The sequence below is a fragment of the Copidosoma floridanum genome, unplaced genomic scaffold (assembly GCF_036245765.1).
Source record: "Copidosoma floridanum isolate Cflo_tuat_1 unplaced genomic scaffold, Cflo_Japanese_pri ptg000016l, whole genome shotgun sequence".
In the NCBI taxonomy this organism is placed as follows: Eukaryota; Metazoa; Arthropoda; class Insecta; order Hymenoptera; family Encyrtidae; genus Copidosoma; species Copidosoma floridanum.
Window position 1 is genome coordinate 11753672 of NW_028321893.1, and position 14855 is coordinate 11768526.

Below are 14855 nucleotides of genomic sequence, written 5' to 3' on the forward strand. Positions count from 1 at the left end.
AGTAGTAAAAAAAACAAACCAAAGGAATTGTGTAATTTTTAGATAATCCTCCAACTCCGAAGCGTAAAAAAAATACAGTTCAAAAATCCTATGTTATAACATCTGCTCAATAGCAGATTAATAAAATAAAAAAACTAGAGCAAAATAAGGCTGAAATAAAGAAGAAAGAAGCTAAAAAGCTTGAAGCTATAGAAAAAAAGGAAACAATGGAAAAAGAAAAAGAATTGGAAAAGATGATTGTGACACAAAAAGAAGAGAAAGAAGAAATGAAGCGAAATTTAATTAGGATAAGAAATGGGAAATCAGACGATTTAGAAAATACAAAAAAAATGGTAAGAATATTCTATCCAAAAACAAAAGATCTAATGAAAAGGAGATAGCAGTTTTAAGTAACATAGTATTGAATTAGTTATATTTAATAATTGCTACATACAAGTCATTTCTTGTACTTTGGAATAATGTTAAGCTGTTAATTCATCAAAATGTATATCTTTACAAGAAATTTAATTCCAGTAATTTTTAATTGAGTTCATAATTATTTAAATACTTATGTTATGTGTGATAACTGATCAATAAATGCATTTTATACTACATTTTATACATGCAATTTATTGATGAACATGATCGTGCCAATCACTGCCAGAATTATGGGTAATCACTGCACCGACTAGACTAATAACCATAATTTCAGCATGGATTACTATTTTTTATTTTTCTTTAATCAAGAGAATGTATTTTACGTATTACGATTTTTTTATTCATTAAATAGCCCCTTGAAGCATCTATAGAAAAAAATTTGACACTAATTGAAAAAATCTATTTTGTTTATTCACTGATTAATTAAACGTTGATTCTTAAAAGGTCAATCACTATACCGTTTACCCCTAAACAATTTTTTATATATTCTAAAACTAACAAATTAATAATAAGTAAATAAATATTTATTAATTTATAGAGAAGCTGCTTTGCTAAAATAAGCGAAACTTTAAGTTTTTATTAAAACATTTAACTAAAAAAATTAGTTTATTAAATAAATTATTTATCAATGTAGTTTATGATTAAACTAAATAAATAAATATACAGTAAATAAAAATTTACATTCAAAATAAGTTTGGAATTTCAAGATAACCTGCAGTTATCGAATACCATACATCGGGACCGTTCATAGCAAAGTGGGTAAGGGCTTCGACTAGTGTGCAGGAGGTCCAGGATTCAAATCTCTTGAGGAACTTTTTTTTTTTCTCCTTTACAAGTGGATTAAAGAAAAAGAAGTAAAATGTATGGGTTTGGCATCGTGTGGTGTGGGGTGGCACGGAGGAGACCAGAACTACATCACGAGCGCTAGGGTGAAGGGAGACTAACAGGTAAAATCTACTTCCATCACACTTTTTCTTGAGGTCAAAATCTGAAATTGTTGATGTACCCTCACGTATAACGCGCCTATATAAGTATAACTTCAAAAAATTGTTGTTTGGTATTCATGCAGTTTTGGACAAACATGCTATAAAAATTTTTTGTTTAATATTTGCTGAAAACGACCGTGCATTCCTTACTCCAGAAATTAGTTGTTTAAAGGGGTTATTTAATGTAATTGCTGGCTTCATATGTTCAGGCAGCTCGCTTCGGTTGTCACTTGACACTTCTAAGAGCCATGAAGTTCACACGCAACTTCAAAACTTCAATACCATAGCTACAAAGTCCTGGAGCCTTACCTTTTTTTTAGCGTCACAACGAATACAAATACGTATTATAATCTACCTATTTAAGAAGCTGACAGATTTAAGTGATTACTGTCAGGGTTATAACACAAAGCTAATCTCTTATATGATGAATTCTTTATTCGTCGATTTTGACGCTGCTATTTTAATCTTGATAAATATTCTATGTAAGTTTCTTTCTACCTAAAATTATTTCCATTTAAAGCATATGAAGTTTTCCTTCCAATGTAAATTACCCTGTAGTGGTTTAAGGCATTGTTAAAATGTTTGTGTGCCCTGAGGGCTGTTTATTGTCATACTTGTTAAATTGCACCACATTTGTTGGCAAGGTAGTTTGACATTAGATGGCCCAAAAAGTGCCGGTGAAATAAACTCTTTCTTGATCAAAGTTTCTAACAAATGTGACTGCCTGGAACTAATCTAAACTTTGTATATTGATTAGAAAAACATTTTTAAAATAATTAAAAACTATAAAGTCGATCTTTTTTCCTTATGAGCAGTGTAGAAATAATAAATCTCGTTCTGATTTAAAAATTGTTTGAGGTATCCGTGAGGGGCGGGGGGGGGGTCTTTGGAGGACTGAGGAAGAAAATATGATGAGGCCAACCTAAATCACTTTATAAAAAATATATATATATATATTATAGTAGTTTACGTCCGGCTTCTATAAAGGGCACTACTATGGGCACTTAGCAGTTGAGAAAGGGACAAGGAAGTTGATTTTCCTATAACAGAAAAAAAATAAAGTTGCCTAATTGCAAAATTTTCAATTATTTTATTTCATTAAAAATAACATTAGTTTTATCATGAAAATACTTACGACTAAACTATACACTTAGCACTTCATAACCACCGTGCTACGCGTGCCCTACCCTATGCCTTCTCGTGCCCTCCGATGGGGTAAATGGAGCAGTTTTTAAACTTGTCTTGAGAAGTATTTGCCGTTAATAATAAATAAAAAAAAAATGTTTTTTTAACGTCTACTAATTTTAAACATTTGCTTCTATTCATTTCTATTTTCTAATAGTTGCATATTTACAGTCTTTCAATTCAATTTGCAACTAAAGTTAGGGTGCCACACCTGTTCAACCTTCCCCCATAATTCACAGTAAGTCCTGGCAATCATTTAGTTTTTATAATAATCTGGGCTAATCAAATGATCCAGAGGCTCATATTCTGCAAATCTTTGAACACAACAGTTTTAGGCTTAAAAAATGGCAAAATTTCACAGAATATGACCCTTAATTCTTAATCACGTATCAAGCCCGGAACATGTTGTTTGTTGCACAGAACCGAATAGAACATGCTTTTACTAAACACTTTTGTAAATATCACAAGAGAATCAGATCGACTAGAGAGATACCCAGACCGAGAAGCAATTTTTTTTATATTGCAAAGTTAGCGAGTATGCGAACACTACGTAAAAATAATCAAATTGATGTAAAACGCACAATTTTTATCAAAGTCAATGCTACTTAAGAAATAGACAGCCTAAAATTATCTGGTTTGAAACTTATTTTTGAACCTGATTCCACCTGATTTTCAAAACTCTAAAATAGCAGCCTGTTGCAAAATTATCTAGCGAATCATTTAAGCAGTATGTAGTTTCGGTATACCTGAGCCAAATGAGTCCAGAAAAATAGCATGATGTAGGTAATTGTTTAAACTTCAAAATTTTGTAATTACTGGAAAATGTTTGATTAACTAAAAATGCCATTACTATAAACCATGTCTTAATGAATTCCAGACTTACAATTTCCAAAACTTATTGTTTTGGATTTTGCGTAAAAAAATGTATTTCAATAGAAAAAATGTTCACTTCATCTTTTGATGAAAATTACTTTTATCATCAACGTTTATTTGAAACATATATCTTAAAAGGTGTATCAACTCTAGAAAATTTTTTTTAAAAGTGTTATATTTTACAATTTACATCATTTTTAATAGAAATTCTATCATGTTCATTAATTTATATTTAAAATGATTGTCAAAAGCAAAAAATTTACTATCACTTTTATTCTTATTTTTATGGTAATGCTTATACTCTAAAATACTGAATAAAGCACACATTAGCATTCATGTAATATTATAAATAAGCTTCTAATGAAAGTTCATATAAATTATAAACGTTTATTCGACTGTTTTTTTAAAACCTAAAAAGTTTTATAAATATTTTAACGGTGATTAAATAACTATAACTTAACAAATTGCTTTCTAAAATTTTTCAGGCATGTTTCTTAAATTTTATCGAAGAGATGCTCAAATTTTATCATAAAGAACTTTACTAAAGGATTCACAAAAATAAAAAGATATTTTATCAAGAGTGAAAAGACTTTAATTCTTCATAACTACTTTGAGATAGCCACAATTTTGTGTACAGTAAGTTACATAGCTTTAAGCTTATTTTTAGTTTTTGCTAGCTAATGTGTGTGTCTCAACGTTTTTCAATGTAAAAAAAGAATTATCGGTAAAAAAAAAAAAAAAAAAAAAAATGGGACCTTGAATCCAACGAATAACATAAAAATATTTCATCAGTAATTCATAAAAGCATTTGGAAAACGTTGTTAAAGAAAGTTCATTCTTTGATTTTTTGCAGTTAACGATCTGATTTTTGATGGATTGAATCAAAAACAGGAAATTTATAGTTAACTTGTTACAATGATCTTATTTATGACGTATTTAAGAATACATAGTGATGTAAATACCTTACTAATGTTTGTTAATATTTTTTCTTATTGGATTTTCACAAGTCGAGGTTTTTGCGACGAACGGTGTCACTTTTTTTTGAAACGCCACGTATTAGTGTATTTTTCATTGAAGCGTCTCGAGTTAGGCAACTCTTTCTTGGAACATAGAAAGTTAGAATCTTTTCATTACATTACAGTGGGTTAAGCGACTTTTCGTCGGAGCACCATGAACTAGTATATTCTTCATTAAAGCGCCACTAGTTAGGTGACTCTTCGATAGAAGTAAGCGACTTAAAATACTCTTCTACACAGTACAACGAGTAAAAATTCTTTTTGTCAGATAACAACGAGTCAGGCAACTCTTTACAGAAGAACCGCGAGTAATACTACTTTTTATACATGCTTTATGAGTTGGCTTTTTTCGGGGAGTCTCGAGTTACTGACTTTTCTTATCACCCTGAGTCAAGCTTCTTTTCATATGAGGTGTCGCTATATCAACGGACAAAAAAATCATACCATTAACAAATTTTTCCCTGCTGTACCATCAAATATAAGATTGTCAAAATTCCATCAAAATAAATTTATTTACCCGTTGCTATAAAAAATATAGACAATTTTAAGTAAGCAATGTTGATTGTAAAAGTAATTTGAATTATTTATATGGAGTTGTGATAAATATAAGATTATGCTTGAAACAACTTAACCTAAAATGAATGTAGTAAACAATAACAAAAGTAAAGTTAAACGAGGCTATGAAAATAAATTAACGAGGGTTATAAAGATTGGTCATTCACAAGCCACCAAAATTAGACGAAGCTATGAAAATAAACCAAAATAGATAAGAAGGATCAGTCATCAACGAACGTCGTTAACACCTCTAAACGTGCAGTCTCAAAAAAAATTGGGCCTAAAATTAAGAAATGCTGGTGGCAAATAACTTGTGCTTTTTACTGCCTGTGAATAAGAAACAATTGTAATTAGGTAGTTTTCAGCATTCAGTTAGGTATAGTATTTGATAAATCAGTTGCGCAAAAAAAATTCATGGACGTGATAGCAGTGATGAGGTTGGCATCTTAATTTAACATCGAGATTAACGACTCTCAACCTCTCAAAGATTCCTACATATTTCTGAAAGAATAATAACTGAAGATAATAGTTCTCCGACGAGAACAAAACAAGTTAATATTAACATCTGCCAACTGTTTAATGATTATAAGAAGATTTTTGCAATAAGAGAATTCAAAAAAGATGGCTCAAAAGATTTTGTTATCAAATTAATGATATGGCTGACTAAACAGAGTTTCAACTTTTAACTTGCTACCACATGTTTTTACTATAACTGTGCGTATAGATGTATATGTGCTGTTCACAATCTCAAACAAATCGAAAAATTCTCCATTTATATGAAGCAGAGATGCCACTGGACCTGAAAATATGTATAATGGAAACCTAATGTGTTCGTAGAATAAATAAAAGGGCGATTTCATACGGCAAAGAGTAAAAATAAAAAGTAGATGATTTAAAAAAGCAAGTTTTAACATGAAAGAGGACAGTATCAGAATGATTACATGGAATGAAGTAGTTACTTAAGAAACAAAGAAAGTTAATTGTGATTTAAACAAATTTGTATCATGAATACTATAAGCGGCATAGATAGAGAAATGTTATGAAAGTAAATAGAATGATTATTTAGACAAAAATTACAACTGATAATACAAAACAGTGAATAAAAAGAGAGAAGAGTTTCTTAACCTAACAAAGAAATATGTGAAGGTATTAGAAACGAAGCAACTAAAAAGGCCTAGGAATCAATGGTTACATTCATATAAGAGAATAGCACATTGGATAATTATCTAGCATACAAATTAGAAAATGAACAAAACAGGATGGTAAATAAGCTGAAAGAAGCTTGGAGAACTGAGTTGGTTTTTTAAGTAGAAATGAGGATAGCAGGAATTTCGTAGGAAATGATGGAAGTAACAGAAACTAATCATAGAACAATTACTCAAGTAGTTAAGAAATAATCTTGGATAGGGATATTCTGTTTAAAAATAAAATTAGGACAAAGAAATATCTTTAACAAGAGTTTTCGAATAATCTAGTAGTAGCAACAAATATAAGTAAACGGCTTTAAAATATGTAACAAAGCTTACAAGCAGAGAGTTAAAAGAGTAAACTCAAGATAAATAAGAAACGAGTACAACTGTGGTTTTAAAGAAGGAGGGTAGGCTTGCATAGAGAGAAGAATTTTATTTTAACCAAGAAAAAATTGAAGTAGTAAATAAGTACAAGTAAAATAATAAGAATTTTATTTTTTAAAGAAACTCGTGTAGCACACACAAAGTAACATTAGTAAAAATTGTAAATAACGATACGATAGCGATAAACATGGTATGGAGAGTATAAGGGAGTTTAAAAGAAGAGCCTTAAGTAGTGAATCATATTTACTAGGTAGTAGAGAAGAGGAAAAATTCTCATACAAGATAGAGAAAGATGAAAGGAACAAAAACAAGTAAGAAAATAACAATATAAGAAGGTATCTAAAGAATCCAGAGATTATAAAGCCATTAAAAGTTTATAAGATAGAAAATTAAAGAAGTTAGTTAAAACAAAGCTAGAGAGAAAATTAAAAATAAAACGAGACTAAAAAATTCACGTCCTTTTGAAAAAAACTGAATTATTGAAAATGTTACGAAAAATTCGAAAGAATGAACAAGGAATTTTATCATACTCGAAAGATGGAAAGTTGAAAGAGCAATTAAAAGAGTGATGTGAAACGTGTGAATGCAAAAATTTAAGAAGGTTGGATAGCAAAGAATCGTGATGGAAAATGACAAAGGTACATGAAAATAAAGCAGACAAAAAAAAAATGCATGGAATTTAAAGAGATTCATCTGATGATTGGCAAGAGCTGAGTCTAGGAAGAAAGAAATGAGGGCTATTTAATACAAACAAAAAAGTATTGAAAAAGGTGTAAAGCTTTTGAAAACGTAAAAAAAATTATTAATTAAAAAAAAAAAGAATTATTCAAACATTTTGTGTCTTAAAAATAAGAAGTTCAATTTAAAATTATTCGAAAAAGTGACATAACTTATAAAAGCTGTGATATCTTATGGTGCTAGCTTTCTAACCAGAGAAACTCCAGGCGTCGTTGGTTTGAGTCTCGTCGAAAAATATAAAAATTTTTTGGGTGTCTTCCTCTATGTTTTTACCAGAATAAAAATTTTTTTCGATTTAATCACCCGGTTTTCTTGATATTTCTACCGTCGTGCAAAAAACAACACAGACTTGACCACTCATACAAGTGGCCCACAAAGCGCCACTTACTCCACCAGTCTAACCTACAAATTCCTAGCCAACTCTTAATTTCTTGTATTCATGTAAAAAATTAATGTACAGAAGTAAAACTACTATGGCACTTGGGCGCTATAACTATACTTATTATAAAAACCACTCTAACTTTGCTCAATTTCAACCAAAATTCGCAAAATCACACCAAGCAGCCAGTGACAAGAACTCACGCGTATACACACCTACGCAATTACTAACAAACTCAATATATTTTGTTTGGATTAAAATTAATGTATTCTTAGAAATTAAAAACATCCACTCTGTGGTTAGTACTTTCTTTTCTATTTTAAATAAACAAAATCTTAAGCAAAATTAAACTTTGAACAAAATGTAGATAAAATCTGTGTTATTCGATTTGTAAATATAATAATTCTCTACTGCTATGTTTTAGTTCTAAGGATATTTATTTCTAAAAACCTTTAAATTTTTTGAAATTCCGTGTGTAAAATGCTGCTTTATTTCATTAGTCACATGTACATTATCAATGACTTTTTAATTTTGCAATAATAAAGGTATTGCACTGAACTCTTCATGTTAATATGACAATGCCAAGTGCGTGTTAGAAAATGCTTTTAAACAAGTATAAGTAATGACTGCCGTAAGGAGTCAGTGACTACTGATTGCAGCTGTAAAAACTACAGCAAAGTTTACTACGTTTCTTGTGCAGCTCGTTCTGTGACTTATACCCAAAAAGTGTACCACTGTTGCCGGGATATATACTTGCCATCTGACGGATCACCTTTAGTCTCACATCAGTAAAAGAGACAGTGTCCTGATCCCCAAAGCTCCTTAACCACTGTCGACAGTATATCTGCTTCTACTAACATGCCGTACGAAACAAATGCTGTAGAAACGCTTAACAATATAAAGAGCTTAATGGACTCCTTATTTTTTAAAATCACTCATCTGGAAAACCAGGTTGATGCTAGCAACACCTCCATCAGGTCTCAAGTTGATAAACTGAATGAAAGCATAAAGACTTTAGAAACTTTACCAGCATTTGTATTGGAAATGAATAGACGGCTGAAAGCCTTGGAGCAATCGTCTGCTGTTGCTTAGAGTTTTAAAGATGTTTAAGACAAATTGGCCACAGTAAAAAAAATTCATAGAATGGTAACGGTGTCTAATTGTAAGTAGTAAAAGATAAAAACATTACCATCCAATTGAATTCTGCTAGAAATGCCTAACATTGAGTGCATAGTTGCTCGTGTATGGGGCGCTGCGTTGGTCTTTATTTTAATAGTGACTTACTCAGGAACTTATATTCCTTTTACAAATTTTTAATAGGTGGTGAGTTCGAGCGGCTTCCCATATTCTCAATATTTGTAATCTCTGAACCTTCAACAAATTTTTAATCCTATTCCTGGTCATCATAACACATTTGATTTCCTATTTGCACCTGACAGTCTTGTTAGTGCACCGAAGTCACAACGATTATTCAACCTGACCAGCATTACTTGTATTATTTTCAGTGATAATGTTTTGTAATTAAGTTAAAAAACTAAAAACTAATTTTGATAACAGCACTTGAACGTATCTTGACAATAGTACTTTAATTTAAGTTATATTGTTGTTTTTGCTCAACCTGTATCTATAAAAAAAGATATATATATTTATTACAAATCAAAAAGAAAAAGAATTTATATTTTATTAAGAAGTATTTTTTCTTATGGACAATTATACTTATCCTTATCAAGAAGAAAAACTAAAAAACACACATTTGTAGAGATTAAAGCGGCATTGACTCAGTGGTAAGCATGCCTATTACTGGTACAACACCGTTTTAGAGGTTGTAGGTTCGATTTTGGGTGAGTGCAGATTTTTTCAAAGACTGTTTTTACTGAAAAAAATTCCTATAAAATCTCAGCTGTTTCGGGGTGGATTTTTCTGTTGAATTTCCCTTCAGAGTTATTCAATGGTTTTTTCCTTTCTCCACAGGTCTTTGGGCCTGGGTAAATGCGATGCAGTGTTAGGGTTATAGGTATGAATTAAAAGATATAATCTCAGGCACTAGATTCAACCAAATTTAATTACAGACAAACTCAACTAGTTTTATAAAAGAAATATCAAATAGCTAACTATAGTTCAACAAAAAATTTTATCAGCAAGTCGCAGAAACCCTTATGAGTGTTAGCTTATTTTTTTCTGATGTTGTGCTAGAACAGGTAAAAAGAAAAATTTTGTCTGAATTGGGTGATAGTGTTTCGTTATAAAAGTGCTATGTCGAAGAAGTTCTGGCAGTGGTTAGACGGATGAACATCGATAAAGTGCAAAATCAGTTGAATAATCATAACAAATGTATTCATTTCACTGTTCAAAACTAAGGTTTGTGTTTTGGGGGTCCCGGACTCTGACAAAAAAATCATGTAGTTCTACTCGCATCGTCAAATTCTATATGCATCGCAGCAATTTAATTCAAACTAGCATTGTTTTCAACATGCTTGATGAAATTCCTAATTTTTATGATAAAAAATTTAGGACTAAAAACCTTTTAAATATAAGATGTATGCTGGCATAGAACTGTTATCTTGATGAATATATTATTAATATGATAAGAACCAGATCAATAAGGACTTGCCATAAAAATAGAACTGCCAATTTTTCAATAGTCACAAAAACCAGGTGTAGGTCTCGGGACCCCCAGCGGAAGTGAGACTTCCAACTCCTATGTTATTAAATTCCGTGTGGTAGAAACTGAGAAAATTAGAGTATACCTATTTTCAATAGATCTTTAAGAATCAGATATTAAAATAATGAAAATTTTAATATTATTACTTATTTGAGCACGTGCATGCATAGAATATATGTACTTAGATATACTCATTATGCTACATGTGATTAACGCATTCTACATACTTTCGTGTTTGCTACAATATACGTTTAAAGACATGTAAGAATTGATGGTCATGTAATGCAGAACGAAATAAAAATCTTCACCACACTGCAACGAAAGAAGGTACTTTCGTCCCATTAAAAATTTCTTCTACTGGTGCAACATTGATAAAAAATCGTATCCACCCTATATAATTAAGTGAAGAAGCCTCAGATCTCACGTTAATTATTACCCTTGGCTATGCTTTGGGCGACTTTATACGTGAGATCTGAGATTTACTTTACTTTTGCTCCCTGTAGGTGTGTGATTCACTATTCGAACATTTAATATGACATTAAATATATGTACAATCAACTCTTGTTGAAATTTTTGTATCAGAAAAATTAAAATTTTTTTAAAATTTTGGCTACCGTAAAAGTAAAATAATCCACTCTATCTGATGACCAATATGTGGAATTATTTTCGGCCTATCAGGTTTTCCTTTTCGAGATACGACTGTTTGTCAAATTTTAAGACGTTAAATTGTAACAAAAATTTTTTAAAGATTTTCTAAGCGACTATATTAATTTTCTAAACATAGAATATAAAATAAGAATTTTCGTTACTCGTTCTTTTCAAAATGCTGTCAAAAAAAAAAAAGGTTATATTTGTGCATAGTCCAATCCCCCTCTATTTGTGCGCCATGATCATGTAGGTTCCCTTTAGAAAACGTGTCAAAATTGTGATTTGCAACTTATTTGGCTTTTCTTTCTGAGCAACCGATATATAAACTAGTGGGGCTCCGCCCCCCTGCGCGCTCTGCGCGGCAACCCCCCCTTTAATTGTGTTACAAGTGTAATTTTTTCAAAATAAGGCTTGTATTAATATTTTTTAAAGCCTAAAAAAATGACAAAATTAATTGTTAGTATAAAAATAATATGTTAAAGTATATTTTACAGAATTCGGAAGACTATGGCATTTTTCGAAATTACTAGGGAATAAATTTTCTACGCTGGGGAATGATTACTGGTCTGCTTTTAAGGAAATATGAAAAACAAGGTGTTAATTTCAAATAAAAATGGTAAAGTTCGTATAGATAGAGAGATGTGCCCTTGACTTTTTGTTGGTGAGCTTTATTATTTCTTCTAGTGGCTCCCTTTTTAAAATGAGCTGTCTATTCTGTATGTGTCAATAGATATTTCTAAGCTCTTATAACTATATATGCCCCCTGCGCGCTCTGCGCACCAACTCCCGTAATTGCAAATTAGATTTACGAAGTATGAAAAAAAACCCGAATTATATTAATTGTTACTTAAAATTTATACATGTAATAAATGTATATTGATCAAAATAAAATACATGAGTTTTCAACAATCACTTTTTATTTTACCTGACTAATGCCTAATTTTTATACATTTAAAACGACAACGTATTAAAAGATTTCAAATATCGTCAAAAATTACAAAATTACGATATTGTTAGAATCACAAATTGATTTTGTTTTAACAGTATCGTTAGTTGATTGTTTTTTTTCTTTTAATTTTTTATAACCAAAATTTTGGCCCATTGGTAAATTTTTACAACCAAAATTTTGGCCTATTGGTATTTTTTTCTTCGTTTACTTTTACTCCGTAAATTCGTTTTAAAAAGTTACAAAATGTCCAAACGAAAATTTGACGGCGAATTAGACTCTCAAATTGCAACAAAAAAAAAATTCTTCCTTTCACATTTATAGAGAACTTGAAGTCTAAATTTAGAGTTAGAGATAGATCTGTGTAAGAAAATTATAAATTACTACTACTACTACTTTCTACTATTATTACTATTATTACTACTATTAACACTATTACTACCACTATTACTACTACTACTATCCTGCTTTTATCATTAATATTTTTTTTTGAATGTTATTTCTTTTACTACTTCTGTTATTAGTTCATAAAATATATTTATTTTTTTATCCAAACTCAAATACATCAAAAAAATTATGTAGAAAGTAAAAAATATTTAATTTGTAGTAATGTTACATTTTATCACAGTTTTTATTCGCATTGCATTTATGTATATGACGATTATAATTGCTCTTGTTTGAAAAACTTCTATGACATGTAAGCCATACGTACACTTTCAAATTACTATGAGAGTAGGAATGAAAATAAAGCTCTTTTACATGCAAACGAAATTTTTAATTCTGAAAATGTCTTGTAAAAATTTTAGTTTACCATAACCAACAGAAACGATAAAAAAAATATCGATACTGACAATAATGAAAGAATATTTTGTAAACATAAATTGCATGAAATGTTTTTACAAATGTTTTATCAGTCATGATCAACGTCAAATTTTTCAAGAAATAATGAAACTTAAAAAAAAAATTTTTTTTATCGATGGTCCTGGTGGATCTGGAAAAACTTTTTTATACAAAACATTAATTTATTATTTCATATAAATTGAAAAAAAAAGTTTACAATGGCTTGGACAGGTATTGCTTCTATTCTGCTCCCAAAGGGAATGACCACTTACAAAACTTTCAGACTTCCTCTAGACTGAAACACTATAGAAAGTGCATTCTTCCAGTTTGAGCCAGATAAACAAAAATTACGTTATGTAGAAGTAAGTCTTTAAGATGAAGCTTCTATGATACCGAAAAAAGCGTTAGAAATCGTTGATAGGACTTAAAAAAATTCATCTAGTAGTTATAAACCTTTTGGAAATAAAATAATGATTTTAGGTGGAGACTTTCGTTAAATTCTCCCAGTAGTAAAAAACGGAAGCAAAATTACTATTTTTCAAGAAACCATAAGATTTTCCAATTTTTGGCTTTTATTTAAAAAATAATATACGTTCAATTGATGAAAAATTTATTTCATTGCTACTGGATTTAGGAGAAGGCAAAATTAAAACTTTTATAATTCCTCAGACATGGAAAACAAATGATGTATGTTCTAAAATTTTTAATAATAATGATGATTCTTCTATAAGTAAAGCTACATTAACATCTCGCAATGAATACACTCATTTTTTGAACGAAAAAATTTTAAATAATATGGTAGGATCATTAGTAACGTACTATAGTATTAATAAAGCAACTCACAAAGGAGTAGATAAATCAGACGATAATATTTATATTAATTTACCTACAGAATATTTAAATAGTACTAAAGAAGGTCTTTCTCCACATGAATTGAATTTAAAAATTAACGCTTTTATTATGTTAATACGAAACTTAAACATATCTGAAGGACTTTGCAATGGTACAAGATTACGAATTACAAAATTATTTAAATACAACATCGAAGCTGAAATAATCACGGGTGAAAAATAAGGAAATAAAATCTTTATTTCAAGAATAACACTACGAACAAACAATTCTTCTTCGCTACCATTTATATTTTACAGAAACCAATTTTCGTTTCCCTCAGCTTTTTCTATGACTATCAATAAATCTCAAGGTCAAAGTTTTAATGCCTTAGGATTAATCCATCATTGCACGAAAAAGTTTACAAAAAAAAATTTTTTGTATGTGATCTATGTAGCGTTATAATATTAGAAAAGAAGAACTATTTGTGTCACACAAAAGAATGCTAAAACATTGAAAAAAATTTTAAGTGTATTAAATGCGAAAAAAGTTTCAAAAGAAATCATCACTTGCAGAGACATTTAAAGAGTCATGAAAAAAATGTTCAAAAAAATATTTGTCAAAATTGTGGAAAAGTTTATGTAAGAGCAGAGCACCTAAAAAGACATTTTAGAGTATGTTATCAAAATAATTATCGTAAGTAAGATAAATGTAACAAAATTTTTTGTTATGGTCAAATAAAATTACATGTGAAAATTAGACCACTTGTAATAGTTAACATATAAGGCTTTACGAATATATTTACACTATATATGGGGAAGCTGGGGGGGGAGTGGGGAGGGGAGCTAGGGGGGACCGTGGGGGAGCTAGCAAAAAAGTAGGATTATTTGAAAAATGCAAGGAAATGAAAGAATAATTACCTTATTTGGGGGGGGGAGCTGAGGGGGAGCTGGGGGGAGCGGGGAAAGCAAAACCTCGCTCTAACTCTTACGACTATATAATATAGGAATATATATATATATATAATCAGATAATAAAATAATGAAGTGTTATAAAACAAAATATTTTAGCATGAATGACTTTATACAACAAACTTTATTTTATATTAATGAAGTTTGTTGTAAGAATAGATTATTCTCAAGAACTACTTAATAACATACAAAATAAAATTATGTTACATGAACACGTTTCTGAAACAATCTCAATTT